The sequence below is a fragment of the Aegilops tauschii genome, chromosome 4 (assembly GCF_002575655.3).
Source record: "Aegilops tauschii subsp. strangulata cultivar AL8/78 chromosome 4, Aet v6.0, whole genome shotgun sequence".
Classification (NCBI taxonomy): domain Eukaryota; kingdom Viridiplantae; phylum Streptophyta; class Magnoliopsida; order Poales; family Poaceae; genus Aegilops; species Aegilops tauschii.
The window spans coordinates 425,195,533-425,213,678 of NC_053038.3; positions in this window are offsets into that span (position 1 = coordinate 425,195,533).

Genomic DNA, 18,146 nt, shown 5'->3' on the forward strand with positions numbered 1-18,146 from the left:
GCCGCCGTAGCCGTCTTCCTCCGCCAAGTTAGGGCGTGGAAGATCTGCACAGACGAGCTTCACTTCTCCACATCCCAGTTCGTCGTGTTCTTCATTCAGGGTAATTAAAAGTTACTTTTACTGCCCTCTTTGATTCAAATGACTTCTACAAAATCTTCAAAGGTGTTTATTCCTCAAATTTTTCACACACTAAACACCTCACTTGTCATCTGTTCTTGATTTGTTTCTCTAAGCATCATTTTTCTTCAAGATTCCTCAATTGTGTGGATCTTTGATCTATACAACTCTGGAACCTAAGACCAAGAACGCTTAGTGAAATTCTTCAAGACTCATCTGGTCAAATTCCTCAAACTTTTTTTTGAAAAAACTTCTGAGAACGCATATGACCTCTCCAAATTCCTCGCAACTATACTCTGTTCATAGGTACTCATGTCCACTGCTGAATCACTAGGTTCTCATAAACTTAACTCATTTGCAGCGTTCCTCGAAGAAAAGTTGCATACTTCTTCAGAGAGTTCAATTGTTCAAATTCCTCAACTGAAGAAAATGGCTGATGGAAAGAGGCCACAGAAAGGAGGAAAGAAGCCTAAGGTCAATACTGCCTTTGAAATCCCTGAGGACATTTATGCTAGGTACTGCACACCCCTTGAGGAAGATAAGAATCAGCGCAAGGTGCGCATTCAGAGGTCAGAAAGGAGATGGGAAAAAGAGTGGAGGGAGTACAAGTATGTGACTCCAAAATACATGAAGAAATTCGCTGTTACTCCTCCATGCTCAAGACCACCATTGGCACCTGGCCAAGAGGCAGATCCCACTAGCATCAAGCGCGGTGAGGATTTTCCTGAAGAATGGGCCAAGCGCCAGGCCTAGTTGGCCAAACAGGCAAAAGATGCGGTGAAGAAATTCAACGATGATTCCACTGCTGCTGTTGCTGAGGCCTCTGTAAGGCCGAAGAAATCCATGGCAAGGAAGCCTGCGCACAAGCCAAGTGCCTCTTCTTCAAGCCCTCACGGCCAATTCCTCAAGCCGCTCCTGCTCCTCCAAAGTCCTCAGCTGCTCCGACAAAATCCTCAGCACCTGTGCATCTTGCCACGTGCCAAAGGACTACAGGTATCTCCATTGCCTTAGGAGCTTCAGCTAGTTCCTCAGCTGCACCAAACTCTTCAACAGGACCCTCACTGCTGAAGACTAAGATCACTGCTGGATGAGGCTCTCGCCCAAGTCCTCGGAAGAAGCAGGTCGCCTTCCAAGTGCCGTCTGAAGAAGACGAAGCTGATGATGAAGAACTTGCTGAGATCATCAGAGATAGGCAAGTCAGGGCCGCTAGAGCCAAAGGCACAAATGTGCCACTGCTTTTGGATCCAAAGTTGATCCTCGACTATATTGATCTCCGGCACAAGGACCCAAACACTCCTATGCCTGATTTCAAGTTGACACCTGGCCAAAGTCACATGCTGACCCACTTCATCCAAGAAGAAAAATGGAAATATGAGAAGGCCAGGCAGCTCAAGAAAGCACAGTACAGGAAGGAGAAGTTCCTGAAGAACAACGTTGTCTCTATGACAACTGATGAACTTGTAAAGATCCAGTCTAAAATCAAAGTCCTCAGCGATGATTTCAACGCTTACTATGCTGATTGGAAAGGAGCCAAGGTCAGGTTCATCAATCTGACGAAGACATTCACTTCAAGTGCCGCTGCCCCTGTGCATATTGAAGTCACTCCGGCTGAAGCATCTGCTCAGCCAACTGAAGAACATGCCAGCACCGCTGATCACAATCAGGCTGCTGATGAAAATGTGAGTTCCAGGGCTGATGACTGCATTCCAGCCGCTGAAGAAATTGCCAGGGCACCCACTAGTGGTGCGCCTGAAGAAAATGAGGAGGTCAGGGCAACTGCATCAGTTGTGCCTGAAGAAACTGAACCACATTCCTCTGCTCCTTCTGCACCTATTCCAACTCCAATCCTTCCATCTGCATCAGATGTGAAGAAGACCAAGGCTGCAGAGCATGCAACAGTGAAGAAAAGGAAAGCATCAGCTTCTTCAGATTCTTCAGCTCCGAAGAAAATGAAGTCTATGACCAGCTCTTTTGCAAACCCGATTGATGTTGTTCCGATCTCAACCATGCCATCAAAGGACCTTGTTCCTTTTGATGAAGAATATGTGATCCCTAGCGGATCTGATGACGAAACTCCTTCTGCTGCTACATCAGAGCAGATGGATGAAGAAATTGAAGGGGATGAAATCCCTTCAACACCAGTTGTTTCCTCGCCTATGCCTCAGTTCACAGCTGAAGAGGCTGGCGTTGAAGAAATGGAAGATGAAGATGTGGACATTGGTTGTACCACACCTGTGATGAATGATGACTTTTGGGAAAGTCAGCACCCCAATTATCCACTCTTCACTCCACTGCAGCAAATTCCTCAGTCCCCAGTCACTACAGTTCAAATGGGATCTGATGAAGCTCATGAAGACATTCCAGCCGCTAGTGCTGAAGAAAATGAAAATGAAGAATTCAAGAACCAGGCTACCACTGAAGAGGAACCAGAAATTCCTCAGCCTAAAGAACCTGAGATTGCGATTCCTGAGGTTGTGATGCAACTCACTGACACTCCTCTGCCCAAGCCAAAGGATCCATTCTCTAGGAAGCAAAAAATCAAGATTGATGCCTTCTTTGGCGAGCATGTATTCTTCACTGATTACAACCCTTATGACTCTGCTCGCATAAGGAATAGGCGTTTCTGGACTGCCAGCCAGGCAAATTTCTATTCCTCAGTGCTGTTCAACAAAGACAAAGTCTTTGATCATGAGCACATTCCTCACGTGGATATGGAATCTCTGCCATGCTTCGAGCCAGTCCTCAGTGTTCTTCACGATGCTGGATTGTTAAATTTCTGCACTGACATCTGTGATTGGAATGAAGAACTTATTCTTCAATTTTATGCGATGCTGCACATCATCGGAAATTCTGAAGATGTGAATTCATGGGTGCTGGACTGGATGTCTGAAAACACTCACTACAAAGCACCAGCTACTGAATTGCTTCATGCTTTGCCTCTCAGTCCGCCCCTTGAAGGTGCTTGTTGCGTCTACAATGAACCTGAGCTAACCGATCACTACATGCAAGTGCTAATGAAGCCTTTGAAGCCAGGTCAGGCCCCAAGAACAAATTCCTTGTGAAGGAATTGTTGTATGTGCCTCGGACTGTCTATCGCATTTTGACGAAGACATTGAGTCCTATCAAGGGCCACGACTCAAACGAAGAAGAAGTCGTTGGCATCATGAAGAATCTGCTTTTCAATATCATTCATGGCATTCCCATAAACTTCCATGATTTCTTCATGAGGACTCTGGCCAATGTCGTCATGTCACCATTTGAGTTGAAGCCTTATGCACCTTGGATTATGAGATTCATCAGGACAAGGTCTTCACTCAACTATAAAGCTGATACACTGAACCATTGCAGCTACTTGCCCCCAATTGAAGTCCTCAAACGGACATTTTCCTTAGCTGATGAAAAGGGCAAAGCTACTGTTGTAATTGAGGAAGGCATTCGTCCATTGGATGGACAATTTCGCAAGGCTGCATCCTACTCCACCAATGATGACTCTGCCACCCATGACTCTGCCGCAAACGCACCCAAGCAAAATCCTCAAGGCACAGCACCCAGGGTGATGACTGACCGTGAGCTTCTCCTCAGTCTTCATCAGAAGGTTGATCGCAATCATAAATGGGTCAAGCGTCAGTTTGGTTCAATTCTTCACAACATGACTGCTACCCACAATGCAGTGAAGAAAAACCACTACTACCTTCATGAAACCCTCAACCGCACCTGGGTTGTTCTGTCTCAAGTCTATAGTGAAGAAGATCTGAAGAAAATGGGTCTCAAGGAAGATCTTGACTGGGCTGCACCTCCTCCGAAGAAGTACAAGAAGGTCAAGGTTAATTCCTTGGTGGCCAGCTCCTATTCTTCATCACGTGACACTGATGAACATGAAGATTTGGACGACACTGCGGCAGGCCCTACTCCAACAAACGACCCCAACAACGCTGACGCTCCTTCATCACCTTGATATTCTTCAGGGGCGTTAGTCCTCATTTTCGACCCTTTTGGTCATTTGATGACAAAGGGGGAGAAATTTGAGTTAGTCTTCAAGTGGTTCTATCTTATGGGCATTTTTTCTAAAGTTACAACTCTCGTTCTTCTGATGACTTTGTTGGATTGAGTTGTAAAATTAAACTCTATGGTGGCCTGATACTTTTGCTGTTTCTTCTGCATGCTTATTCCTCATTAATGTTATTGCACGCATGCTGAATTACATCAGTCACCATATTTCATCATGCATTTCAAATTCTTCATATATTATGTCAAATGCGTGTATGAATTACAAGATATAGGGGGAGATCTCCATGATTCAACTCTTCAAGTGTGCATTGCTTCAAAAGCAAATTCCTCACTATGCACATCTTCAGGCGGAGTTCTTCTATATCTTGCAATCAAATTCCTCAATATCAGTATTTACACTTCATATGTTTATCCCCGTTGAGAACTTAACCTATATTGTTATCAATCACCAAAAAGGGGGAGATTGTAAGTGCATCTAGTGCCCCTTAGTGATTTTGGTGTATTGAAGACTTATAGGTTAAGGGACTAATGCGTTTATGAGTGTACACCGGTCTATAAGTCTATGAGGAGTTTGATATTTACAAAGAAAGTCGACCCCTAAAAATGAAGTTCTTCGACTGAAGACTTTGGTATTTCTGAAGACTTTCTGAAGACTTTGAAAGTGAAGAAATTGGTGTGACCTTGAAGACTTGGTATTCATTTGAGGAACATGAAGCGTGAAGACTTTTGTTTTCGTAGTTTCATTTTCTCTTTCTTGAGTCATAGGAAACACCGTACTGTTAAAGGGGGTCGAGGAAATACTAAGGAAAAATTTCCATGTGATGCTCAACTCAAAATCCTACACCTACCAATCCCTTCGAGTGAAGCCATTGGAAATCTCATACGTTCAGTCATATTCTTCAGTGACAGAGACGAAGTTCTTCTGGTCGCTGAGGAATTTGTTCTGACTGAGGAGTTAGGAATTTGCCAGTGCGGATTGCCTACACAGTGAGGAACATGATAGCCCTGAGGAATTTGATACTCAAATTTCCGACCGTTGTTGTGCTATGCGCCAGCTGTCCCAAAATATCTTGTCCACCTAACGGTCATATCATTGAAGGGCATTTATGTCTAATCATGTCGGGCTGCTCCCTAGGCTATAAATAGTCGCCCCCTACAACCACTAGTTGGTTGGCTGCTCCGAGAGAAACTGACACTTGTCAATTGAGAGCATCCCATCCTCCGGGGACTTTGAGTGAAAATCATCAAGTGAGGAAAACCCCAAACCCAAACACCTACAAACCCAAAGTGATTGAGCATCACTGAAGAGATTGATCCTGCGTGGATCCGACGCTTGTTACCTTTGAAGACTGTGCTTCTTCCAGACGGTTAGGCGTCATGGTCTAGAGCATCCAAGAGGAAATTGTGGATCGCCGAGTGACCGAGTTTGTGAAGGTTTGGAAGTCACCTGAAGACTTACCACGAGTGATTGGACGAGGTCTGTGTGACCTTAGTTCAAGGAGAATACGGTGAGGACTGTGTGTCCGGGACTGGGTGTCCTCAGGTTTAAATACCTAGCCGCTCCAACCAGACGTACAACTGAGACAGCAGTTGGAACTGGTCTACCAAACCACTGTCTTCACCAAGCTAACTGGTTCTATTTCCTCAACTCTTTCATTTCCTCATCACTGTGTTGTATGCTTGTTCATATCTATGTTTGAAGACTTTGACTGAAGACTTTCTCAATTTCCTCAGTCTGTTTGTCTTCATCCTGTGTTATCCTGTGTCTACGCTTTCTGTACTCTGTGCTTGTTTTAATTTCATCATGATGACTATGCTTGTGTTCTGCTATGCATACTTTTGAGTACTTATTCCGCTGCAAGTAGTTCTTCGCTAAGGAATTTCCTCACTAGCAAATTCCTTAGTTAAGAATTCATAAAAATCGCCTATTCACCCCCCCCCCTCTAGTCGATATAATGCACTTTCACAGAGAAATAATGTGCAACCTTCTTCGTGGTCATATAAATCCCATAAACAAGCTTCTGATAATGTGGATATCTTTGCTTTGATGGAGTCAAAACTTCAGAAACATAATATACTGGGCGCTGAACTTTATAAGCTTTTCCTTCTTCTTCCCGCTCGACCGTAAGTACTGTACTGACGACTTGTCCAGTGGCTGCAATGTAAAGCAGTAAAGGCTCTTTGCTGATTGGGGCAGCAAGCACCGGCTGGGTGGAAAGCAGGGCTTTGAGCTCTGCAAATGCTGCATCAGCTTCAGGAGTCCACTCGAACTTATCAGACTTCTTCATCAGTCGGTAAAGAGGCAATGCCTTTTCACCGAGGCGAGAAATGAATCGACTTAAGGCGGCCAAACAACCTGTAAGCTTCTGGACATTGTGCACACGCACAAGGCCTTTCATTCGGAGAATGGTACCAATTTTCTTTGGGTTAGCGTCGATCCCACGTTTGGAAACGAGGAAGCCGAGCAATTTTCCGCCCGGAACTCCGAATGTGCACTTTGATGGATTAAGCTTGATATCATACCTTCTGAGGTTGGCAAAAGTTTCAGCAAGGTCAGCCAACAGGTCGGAACCTTTACGTGACTTGACCGCAATGTCATCCATGTATGCTTCCACATTCCGACTAATTTGAGTGAGTAAACACTTCTGAATCATCCTCATGAATGTGGCTCCAGCATTCTTCAGGCTGAATGGCATGGTGACATAACAGAAGCACCCAAATGGAGTGATGAAAGCTGCTTTTATCTCATCGGGTCCATACAGTCGGATCTGATGATACCCGGAATAAGCGTCCAAAAAGGATAAGCACTCACACCCTGCAGTCGAGTCGACTATTTGATCGATGCGGGGGAGAGGAAAGTGATCTTTCGGGCAGGCCCGATTGATATGCTTGAAGTCAATACACATGCGAAGTGAGTCGTCCTTTTTGGGGACCATGACAACATTGGCTAACCACTCGGAGTGGTAAATCTCTCGGATAAACTCAGCTGCTAGGAGCAGAGCTACTTCTTCACCGATTGCCTTTCTCTTCTGCACGGCGAACCGTCGAAGATGTTCTTTGACTGGTTTCACTTTTGGGTCGGCTCGCAAACGGTGCTCAGCTAGCCCCGTGGGAACACCCGGCATGTCAGAAGGTTTCCATGCAAAGATGTCCTAGTTCTCACGGAGGAACTGGATGAGCGCTTCTTCCTATTTGGAGTCGAGTGTTGTCGAAATGTGAGTCGGAGCAGCATTGGGATCAGTCGGGTGAATATGAATCGGCTTCGTTTCACCAGACGACTAAAATGCTGAATCCATGGCAGGCTTCTTAGCTCGCAACAAATCACTCGGATCTGCGTTTTTTTGGTATTCCTGCAATTCCACTACTGCCATTTGCGCATCGGCGATTTTTGAGCCCTTCTGGAAGCACTCTTCTGCCTTCTTCCGATTGCCAGTGATAGTGATCACTCCTTTAGGGCCAGGCATCTTCAATTTGAGGTAGACGTAACATGGTCGAGCCATGAAACGTGCATAAGCCGGCCTGCCCAGAATAGCATGATAAGCACTCTGGAAATCGACGACTTCAAACGTCAACTTTTCTTTGCGGTAATTCTTGGAATCACCGAAAACCACATCAAGGGCGATCTGGCCGAGTGACTCAGCCTTCTTGCCAGGAATAACTCCAAGGAAACTCATATTGCTTTCACTGAGTCTGGACATCAGAATGCCCATTCCCTTCAAGGTATCTGCATACAGTATATTAAGGCCACTGCCACCATCCATCAGAACCTTAGTCAACCGAGTGCCTTCGACGACTGGGTCGACCACCAACGCTTGCCTCCCAGGGGTGGCTATGTGTGTTGGGTGATCAGACTGGTCGAATGTAATGGCAGTCTGAGACCACTTCAAATAACTGGGCGTCGCTGGAGCGACCATGTTCACTTCTCTGTTGATGACTTTCAGTCGACTTTTGCTCTCAACATCAGCAAAAATCATCAGAGTTGAATTGACGTGGGGGTAACCATCATCGTCCTCTTCCTTATCCTCAACCTTGTATGATTCTTTCTCCTTCTCTTTGGGCTATTTCTCTCAGAACTGCTGGATTAAGAGCCGACATTGTCGAGTGGTATGTTTCGGGTAAATGAGATTACCCTCCTCATCTTTTTTGGTGTGAATGTGGCATGGTAAATCCAACACATCATTTCCATCTTGATCTTTTACTTTTTTGGAGTTCCATGGCCCTTTGGGCTTCCACTTGAACTTTCCTTGGGTCACGGCTAAGGCTTCTCTAGGAGCAGCTAGCTCGGCTTTGCGCTTCTGCTTCCGACTGGAGTTCCCTCCTCCGGTTTCGTGGGCGACTCTTTTGTGCTTGCCACTCCGGAGCCGATCCTCCTCTTCACCATTAGCATACTTGGTGGCAATTTCCATCATTCGACTCAGAGACATATCTCCGGTCCGACCGAACTTCAGATTCAATTCTCGATACTTGACGCCTTCCTTGAAGGCACAAACTGCTTGGCGATCAGACACATTCTCCATCGTGTGGTGCAACGTGATCCATCTCTGGATATAGTCTCTCAAGGTCTCATTCGGTTTCTGCACACAGGACTGCAACTCTGTTAACCCTGCCGGCCGTTTGCATGTACCTTCAAAGGTCCTAACAAACACTCAGGCGAGTTCCTCCCAACTATATATGCTGCCCGGTGCTAACTGATTCAACCACGCCCTGGCCTAGCCTTCCAACATCAAAGGAAGGTGCTTCATGGCCACTTCATCGTTGCCGCCACCAATCTGCATAGCCACTCGGTAGTCCTCAAGCCAAGTGTCAGGCTTGGACTCACCAGTGAACTTGCTGACTCCAGTCGCCAACCTGAAGTTGGGAGGAATCACTGCAGCCCTGATGGCTCTGCTGAAACACTCGGGACCTGAAACATGCACTCTACTGCCAGTCGGGTAATCTCTGTCGTGGCCTTCTCTGTGCGCTCTGTTCCTGTCAACCAGACCTTGAACGATAATAGATCTCGCATCAAAGCCCGGCTCTCGGGGGTCGACTGGAATCCTTCACCCACCACTGTGAGGGCGTCTGTCATCGTGCGGCCGAGGCACGTATGACCCACTCCTTGGGGGAGGCGTGGGCACTCGACGACGATCATCGTGGTCGAGACGGTGATCATACTGCTCACGGTTTCTGTACTGATCTCGTCGGTCTGCACGTCCCTCACGCCTCGGGGGCGATCTTGGACTGTGAGCCGACTGGACTGTGTCTGCTACCACGGATCTGCTATGGATCCTATTCCGCGACTGAGAGACTGCTGTGTTTTGTTCCCCTGCTGCCCGGAGTAAAGCCCTGATCTGCATCAAACCTCTGCCAGCTTCTGACTGGGACGGCTGAATCGACTCTACTATGCGGCTATGAGATTCTAAATCGGAGTTCGGTATACCTGAGTTGGAGGCGGAAAAAGTTGTCGTCGACTGGACTCAGGAATCCGTTGCCGAGCATGCTCGTCGAGTGTGTGCTGGAGATTCTCCAGTCGAGTGCGCTCAGCCAAATTGGCCAGGCGCACCTCCTCCAAGGCCCGGGCCTCGGGGGTTTCTCCAACGATAGGAGTGTGAAGTGCATCCATGTTACGGCAGCGAAGCTCTTCCCTCTGCTGCGAAGAGAGGGGCTCAGGGCAGTACTCCTCGTGGGCACGCGACGGATCGCCTCCGTCATCACCACCGTCGTCGCGGGGGAAGCCAGGAGGACTGCACGGTCCGTTGACCATCAGGACTTCCGCCGCGGGGTCACTGCTGTCGCACTCGGATGCGGTCTCAACGGAGCCAGTCGAACAGGCCGTAGAGAGTTTCGTCGGGCTCGATTGCCGCGACTTGGGGGGTGGCCGACTGGCGAGCCACCGCGTGCCTCACCCACCGCTGGAGCCTTGACCGACCGGAACGCTTGTGCCGGCGGGCAGCAGGGAGTGAAGACGCCACCGGAGCCGACCGATACTGGGTCAACGGCTGCCGCAGGAGGACGCCGCGGACGCATGCACGAAAGTGTGTTGCCCCGCGGACGGGGAGAGCCTCGACGTCGAGTGGAGCTTCTTGGAGCCAAGCGGAGTCGTCGGCGACGAACACGAGCACGCCGAAACGGATCTCGCGGCCCTCGGCCAATCCTCCGCCTGAAACCATGCTGATGGGGATCGGAAAAATTGCAACTTCTCCAACAAGTCGCTAAAACACCTGCCCCACGGTGGGCGCCAACTGTCGTAGTTCTAAGTTTGACAGTAGAATAGGGCGGGTAGGGATGTAGAGGCAAGATTCTAGCTATGGAGAAGTTGTACGCACGAGTTTTACGAGTTCAGGCCCTTCTCGGAGGAAGTAACAGCCCTACGTCTCGGAGCCCGGAGGCGGTCGACTGGATTATATGCGTGTGTGTTATAGGGGGTGCGAACCCTTGTCACTGAGGAGGGGGTGGCTTATATAGAGTTTGCCAGACCCCTCCGGCCCTCAATTACACAGGGTTTAAGGTACATTAAGACAGGGCGTTACTGGTAACGCTAGTAATAAAGAGACATAATGACCATTAAAGCTACGACGTAATGACCGGCCGTTGCAGTACGGAGTGGCTTTAGATCTTCTGCCAGTCGAGTGATAGTCTCCATGGTCGAGTGACTTTAAGTCTGTCGAGTAGAATGCTTCATGGTCGAGTGGATGATGATTCTTCTTCGAATGCTTCTGGTTCTAGGGTGATGTCCTTGGGGAGGGTATTTAGGTCAGGCCTGTGACCCTACCCTAGGTACATGTCCTCATCACGGCCAGGGTGCAAGAAAGTAAATACGGCCACGTACATACATACGGGCGGGGTCTCGAACGCCTACTCGCGCGTACGTACGGCCAGGGCTCGTGTACATGGCTGGGTCGGAACGGAGAAACTGCGTCGTCGTCGTGTTCATGGGGAGGCAACGGAATGCGTCGTGTTCATCGGGAGGCAACGGAAGGCGTGGGAGCCAGCCGGCTTGGACGGAACAGCCGATGGAAACGAGGCCTGGCGTACCGCAGAACAGAGGAAATGGCCTTGTGTTCGACCGGCCATGGTCGAAACGGGATCCTGTTCATCGGGAGGGGTCTAGCGTATCGCAAAACGGAGGAAACGGACCTCCTACGGTCGAAACGGGGGTCCTGTTGATCGGGAGGGGTGTGGCGTACCGCAAAATGGAGGAAACGGACTTGTGTTGGAGCGCTATGGTCGAAACGGGGGTCATGTTCATTGGGAGGGGTGTGGCGTACCGCAAACGGGACTCCACGGGATACTGTTCATCTCCACCGTCGACCCCCTCCAGCCTCCACGGGATACTGTTCATCCACCGTCGACCTCCTCCAGCCTCCACCTGCGACTGTTCATCCACGGGCTCCTGTTCATCCCGTCTCCACCACGCGCTACTCCACCGGCTACTGTTCAACCAGCCCTCTCCACGGGCTACTGTTCAACCACCCCTCCACGGGCTACTGTTCAACCACCCCTCCACGGGCTACTGTTCATCCAGCCCTCCACGGGGTGGTCCTGTTCATCCAGCCCTCCACGGGGTCCTGTTCATCCAGCCCCAACCGGCTCGATCGATCGGGGTCATGTTCATCCAGAGGCAACACCACGGGGTCATGTTGATCCACCCCCACCGGGAACTGTTCATCCAACCCCCCCCCCCCAGCAACGCTCACTATTCATCCAGAGGCAACACCATGGGGTCCTTTTCATCCACCCCCACCGGGAACTGTTCATCCAACCCCCCCCCCCCCCAGCAACGCTCACTGTTCATCCAGAGGCAGCATCGATCGGCTTCAGTTAGCAGCAGTAGCGAAGGAATCGCTCGATCGGGTTCAGTTAACAGCCATCGATCGAGCGCTCGGGTTCAGTAACGCGTAGCCTGCAGTGCAATCGCTCGGGTTCAGTTAGAGCCCAACGCCTCGCTCGGGGTTCAGTTAGAGCCCAACGCCTCGCACCCACGCGCGTGCGTGTACGAGAGAAACGCGCATCGCTCGGCCTCGACCACCCACCATAACCGGGAACACCCCGATATTTTCCTCGCCCTCGCTTCTACCATGGTTTTTCCGTCATGGACGGCCCAAAGAATGTCATGCAGTTGTGTCTCCGGCCCGCCCAGGACGAAAAGCCCATTTTCTGTCATGATTTTTTGTCATAGAAGTAGGAGCCCACCACATCTATGATGATACCGGGTTTTTTCACAATTATCGTCATAGAAGTGTCATAAGTATGACAGAAAAAAAAACCGTTCGGCCCAAAATGTCACGGATGTGTCTTTTTTTTGTAGTGCTACCCGAGATCTGCCGGTTTTGACACCGACAATGGGTTTCTGAACCCATGGTTCTCTCTCTTTACTGTGCTTCCTAGCAACGAAGTCTCTCTTATCATAACGTTGATTCTTTGATTGTGGGTTATCAAGATCAACATCAGGTTTAGTCTCTACATCATTGTTATTGCTAGGTTGAGCATCAACATGAACATCATCATTAACATCATTGCTAGGTTCATGTTCATCTCCTGGTTGTGTTTCAGCATCAGAAATAGAAATATCATTGGGATTCTCAGGTGTGTCTACAACATGTTCACTAGAAGCATGCAAAGTCCTATCATTTTTCTTTTTCTTTTTCTTAGAAGGACTAGGTGCATCAACATTAGTTCTCTGAGAATCTTGCTCAATTCTCTTGGGGTGGCCCTCAGGATACAAAGGTTCCTGAGTCATTTGACCCCCTCTAGTCATAACTCTAACAGCATTATCATTTTTCTTATTATTTAATTCATTGAGCAACTCATTTTGAGCTTTAAACACTTGTTCTACTTGAGTGGTAACCATAGAAGCATGTTTACTAATGAGTTTAAGTTCACATTTAACTCTAGACATATAATCACTCAAGTGTTCAATCATATAAGCATTATGTTTCAATTTTCTACCAACATAAGCATTGAAGTTCTCTTGTTTAACAATAAAATTATCAAACTCATCTAAGCATTGGCTAGCAAGCTTAGTAGACGGGATTTCAGCTTTATCATATCTATAGAGAGAATTTACCTTTACTACCTGTGTCGGGTTATCAAGACCATGTATTTCTTCAATAGGTGGTAAATTCTTAACATCTTCAGCTTTAATACCTTTTTCTTTCATAGATTTCTTTGTCTCTTGCATATCTTCAGGACTGAGAAATAGAATACCCCTTTTCTTCGGAGTTGGCTTAGGAAGTGTCCAATTATTTTCATTAGTCAACATATTATTCAATAGCAATTCAGCTTGATCAACAGTTCTTTCCCTAAAAACACAACCAGCACAACTATCCAGGTGGTCTCTGGAAGCATCGGTTAGTCCATTATAAAAGATATCAAGTATTTCATTTTTATTGAGAGGATGATGAGGCAAAGCATTAAGTAATTGGATAAGCCTCCCCCAAGCTTGTGGGAGACTCTCTTCTTCAATTTGCACAAAATTACATATTTCCCTTAAGGCAGCTTGTTTCGTATGAGCGGGGAAATATTTAGCAGAGAAGTAATAAATCATATCCTGGCGACTACGCACACAACCAGGATCAAGAGAATTAAACCATGTTTTAGCATCACCCTTTAATGAGAACGGAAATAATTTAAGGATATAGTAGTAGCGAGTTTTCTCATCATTAGTGAATAGGGTGGCTATATCATTTAATTTAGTAAGATGTGCCACAACAGTTTCAGATTCATAGCCATAAAAAGGATCGGATTTTCAACCAAAGTAATTATCTCTGGGTCGACAGATAAATCATAATCCTTATCGGAAATACAGATAGTTGAAGTAGCAAAAGCAGGGTCATATTTCATTCTAGCATTCAAAGATTTTTCTTTCAGCTTAGCTAATAATTTCTTAAGATCATATCTATCATTGCAAGCAAGAAAATCTCTAGCAGTTTCTTCATCCATAACATAACCCTCAGACACAACAGGCAATTCATATCTAGGGGGAGAATCTTCATCATCACTTTCATCAATATTACCAGTTTCACTAATTTCATTCTCTCTAGCCCTAGCAAGTTGTTCATCAAGAAATTCACCTAATGGCACAGTAGTATCAAGCATAGAAGTAGTTTCATCATAAGCATCATGCATAGCAGAAGTGGCATCATCAATAACATGCGACATATCAGAATTAATGGCAGAAGCAGGTTTAGGTGTCGCAAGCTTACTAAAAACAGAAGGTGGATCTAGTGCAGAGCTAGATGGCAGTTCCTTACCTCCCCTCGTAGTTGAGGGATAAATTTTGGTTTTCTCGTCTTTCAAGTTCCTCATAGTGATCGGTAGATATAAATCCCAAGTGACTCAAAGAATAGAGCTATGCTCCCCGGCAACGGCGCCAGAAAATAGTCTTGATAACCCACAAGTATAGGGGATCGCAACAGTTTTCGAGGGTAGAGTATTCAACCCAAATTTATTGATTCTACACAAGGGGAGTCAAGGAATATTCTCAAGTATTAGCAGTTGAGTTGTCAATTCAACCACACCTGGATAACTTAATATCTGCAGCAAAGTATTTAGTAGCAAAGTAGTATGGAAGTAACGGTAACAGTGGCAAAAGTAACAGTAGCAGTTTTGTAGTAATTGTAACAGTGGCAACGGAAAAGTAACTAAGCAAAGATCAATATGTGAAAAGCTCGTAGGCATTGGATCGGTGATGGAGAATTATGTCGGATGCGATTCCTCATGCAATAGTTATAACATAGGGTGACACAGAACTAGCTCCAGTTCATCAATGTAATATAGGCATGTATTCCGAATACAGTCATACGTGCTTATGGAAAAGAACTTGCATGACATCTTTTGTCCTACCCTCCCGTGGCAGCGGGGTCCTATTGGAAACTAAGGGATATTAAGGCCTCCTTTTAATAGAGTACCGGACCAAAGCATTAACACTTAGTGAATACATGACCTCCTCAAACTACAGTCATCACCAGTAAGTATCCCAACTATTGTCACTTCAGGGTTAACGGATCATAACACATAATAGGTGACTATAGACTTGCAAGATAGGATCTAGAAATCACATATATTCATGAAAACATAACAGGTTCAGATCTGAAATCATGGCACTCGGGCCCTAGTGATAAGCATTAAGCATAGCAAAGTCATAGCAACATCAATCTCAGAACATAATGGATACTAGGGATCAAACCCTAACAAAACTAACTCGGTTACATGGTAAATCTCATCCAACCCATCACCGTGCAACAAGCCTACGATGGAATTACTCAAGCACGGCGGTGAGCATCATGAAATTGGTGATGGAGGAAGGTTGATGATGACGATGGCGACGGATTCCCCTCTCCGGAGCCCCGAACGGACTCCAGTTCAACCCTCCCGAGAGAGATTAGGGCTTGGCGGCGGCTCCGTATCGTAAAACATGATGAATCCTTCTCTCTGATTTTTTTCTCCCCGAACGTGAATATATAGAGTTGGAGTTGATGTCGGTGGAGCTCCAGGGGGCCCACGAGGCAGGGGGGCGCATCCAGGGGGTAGGCGCGCCCCCACCCTCATGGATAGGGTGTGGGCCCCTGGACTTGATTCTTTCGCCAGTATTTTTTATATATTCCAAAAATATTCTCCGTGAAGTTTCAAGTCATTCCGAGAACTTTTATTTCTGCACAAAAATAACACCATGGCAATTCTGCTGAAAACAGCGTCAGTCCGGGTTAGTTCCATTCAAATCATGCAAGTTAGAGTCCAAAACAAGGGCAAAAGTGTTTGGAAAAGTAGATACGATGGGGATGTATCAAAGGCCGTCGCGGAAAGGGGTAAAAACCGTTTGTTTAGGACCGACGCGCACCAGTGACATATCGCTTGCAGGGGAGGTGGGGGTAGGGTGTGCCAACAATGAAAAACTCCGCATCCACGAGTAGGGAGGAGTGTTGCACAATGACTACTAGGTAGTTGGTTGGGACAGTAGACTAGTTGCACATCAACATTATCATGGTTGCTAGATTGCAACCTCATGAAAGTTGAATCATGCTGATAAAAAAATTGGTTTTGGAAAAAGTTGCACGATATAGTACTAAAATTCCACAATACAGTACTAAAGTTGCACCATATAGCATGAAAGTTGGCATCGAAATAATTTCGTCGAAACATACCCATGTGGGATCTAGTTTCAAAGATCTTGTCACGAGAAATCCAACGGTGAAGACGGATCTGAATTCCGGCGCGTGGTTTCATAGATATGACTTTTTAAAAATTTGAAACCCGAAATAAAATGACGTGGATCTGTTTTTTCCATGACATGTGACAAGTCTGACTGCATTTAATGCCAGCAAGCACATGCACTAGCAGACAAAACATGTATGTACGCAACCGAGTGACAGCGGCCGCTCGTTCTCTCCAACGAGCACGCGCGCACTTTTAAGATTTCAGGATATTAAAATCTCTAGAAAGTACTTATACTTAGAAAGGAAGGGAGAGTACTATATTAAGATGGCAACATCACAAGATAACCCACTCAAACTCTTTTGCACAACCGAAAATTACCATATCGCAGTATAACATTTCTTGTTTTTTCAACCAGACACAATTAAGCTTAGTTTATAGTTCATCAATCACACATGCGTGCGCGCGCTAGGTTGCATGCCCACGGGTGGACACAAATAACCATGCTATTACAAACAAGTAAAGTAAACCAACACAAGCCAGCCAGCTTGATCGTGAACACCACACCAAGCTGGAGCAACCCAGTGTTGCGTGATACACCTAATCAATCCAATCCAATCCAATGAAGCATATCCACATCAGGTATAGCTCGCTGTAGAAAGCGCACCATTTATTCTTCATTGTGCAAGCACGTAGCAGCAAGACTTACTTGCACCCGCACAGCGCTGCCGATGGATCTTGTGACAAACACACCTAGTTGCAAATCACGCGGAACATGGGAAACACTTGAGAGTTGTGAGAGATCACAATTTGATTGTGACACCAATAGACTGATGCATGGTCAATGTAAGTCGATCAACCTCCCTTTGCGTGATTCAGATTACCTAGGTCATGAAGAATGGACATAAAAAACATCAGCTAATCTTATAGTGAATCAATGACACTTGCCCAATCTATTATCTATAAGTAGAACAAAATCCACATCGAACGCACCTTAGAACGGAGACCCTCGGGAGGGTCTTCTTGTAGTAAGCCGAGTGGCATGTCTTGAAGAGTGATGGTTCATGGCTGGCCTCGGATCCGTCCAAATACAGCCTATCCCACCAGTCCTTCTCGCAGTCCACCACCGGCTTGCGACCTTCACATGACACGGCTAGTAGCCGTCTCAGGCCCCAAGAATCCCTGAGGCTGATCGTCTCTAAGGCCGGTGCGGTGATCAGTCTAGTCTCGCATATCTGTTCTAGCTTGTGGAGATGGTACAGCTTGATGTGCTTCAGCTTCTTGAATGTTACTCGAGATGCTATCTCTTGAGGGCACTCGTCGTTCAGTAGGAATATATGTTGGAGCTTACTACAGTGTGCAATTTGAATGGACTCCAAGTGTGGCAAGGTGAAGGAAGAAATAGGGAGGACAAACACCAGCCGTGGACAATTGTGCAAGTATATGTATTGTAAGCCTTCAAAGCTGAAGAGTGATGAAAAATGCTTCTACCCCAGATGCAATAGGCCATTGGGAAATTAGATGCAAAAAAATATCCTTATTGATTCCAAGAACTCATGTTCATGAGCAGGGAACAAAGTGTGTAGCTTGGGGCACCCCTCAACATGACACCATTCTAGACGCATCCAAGATCTTGATTCCCCCGGAAGGACCATTGTGATCAAGATATTGTCATGCACATGCAATGATTGAACTTTATAGTCTATGAAAAATTTGCAATCTTCATCAGCATTCATGCTCTCTAAATGGTGGCTTCCTTCACCAATCTCGATATGCACACCTAAAGGATAAAGTTGTCGGTGGTCCCACACCAAGGACCAGCACGTGACAATATCCTTCTAAAGTACAATATCGTTGTAAGGTAAGAAGGGCCTTGTTGGAACCAAACC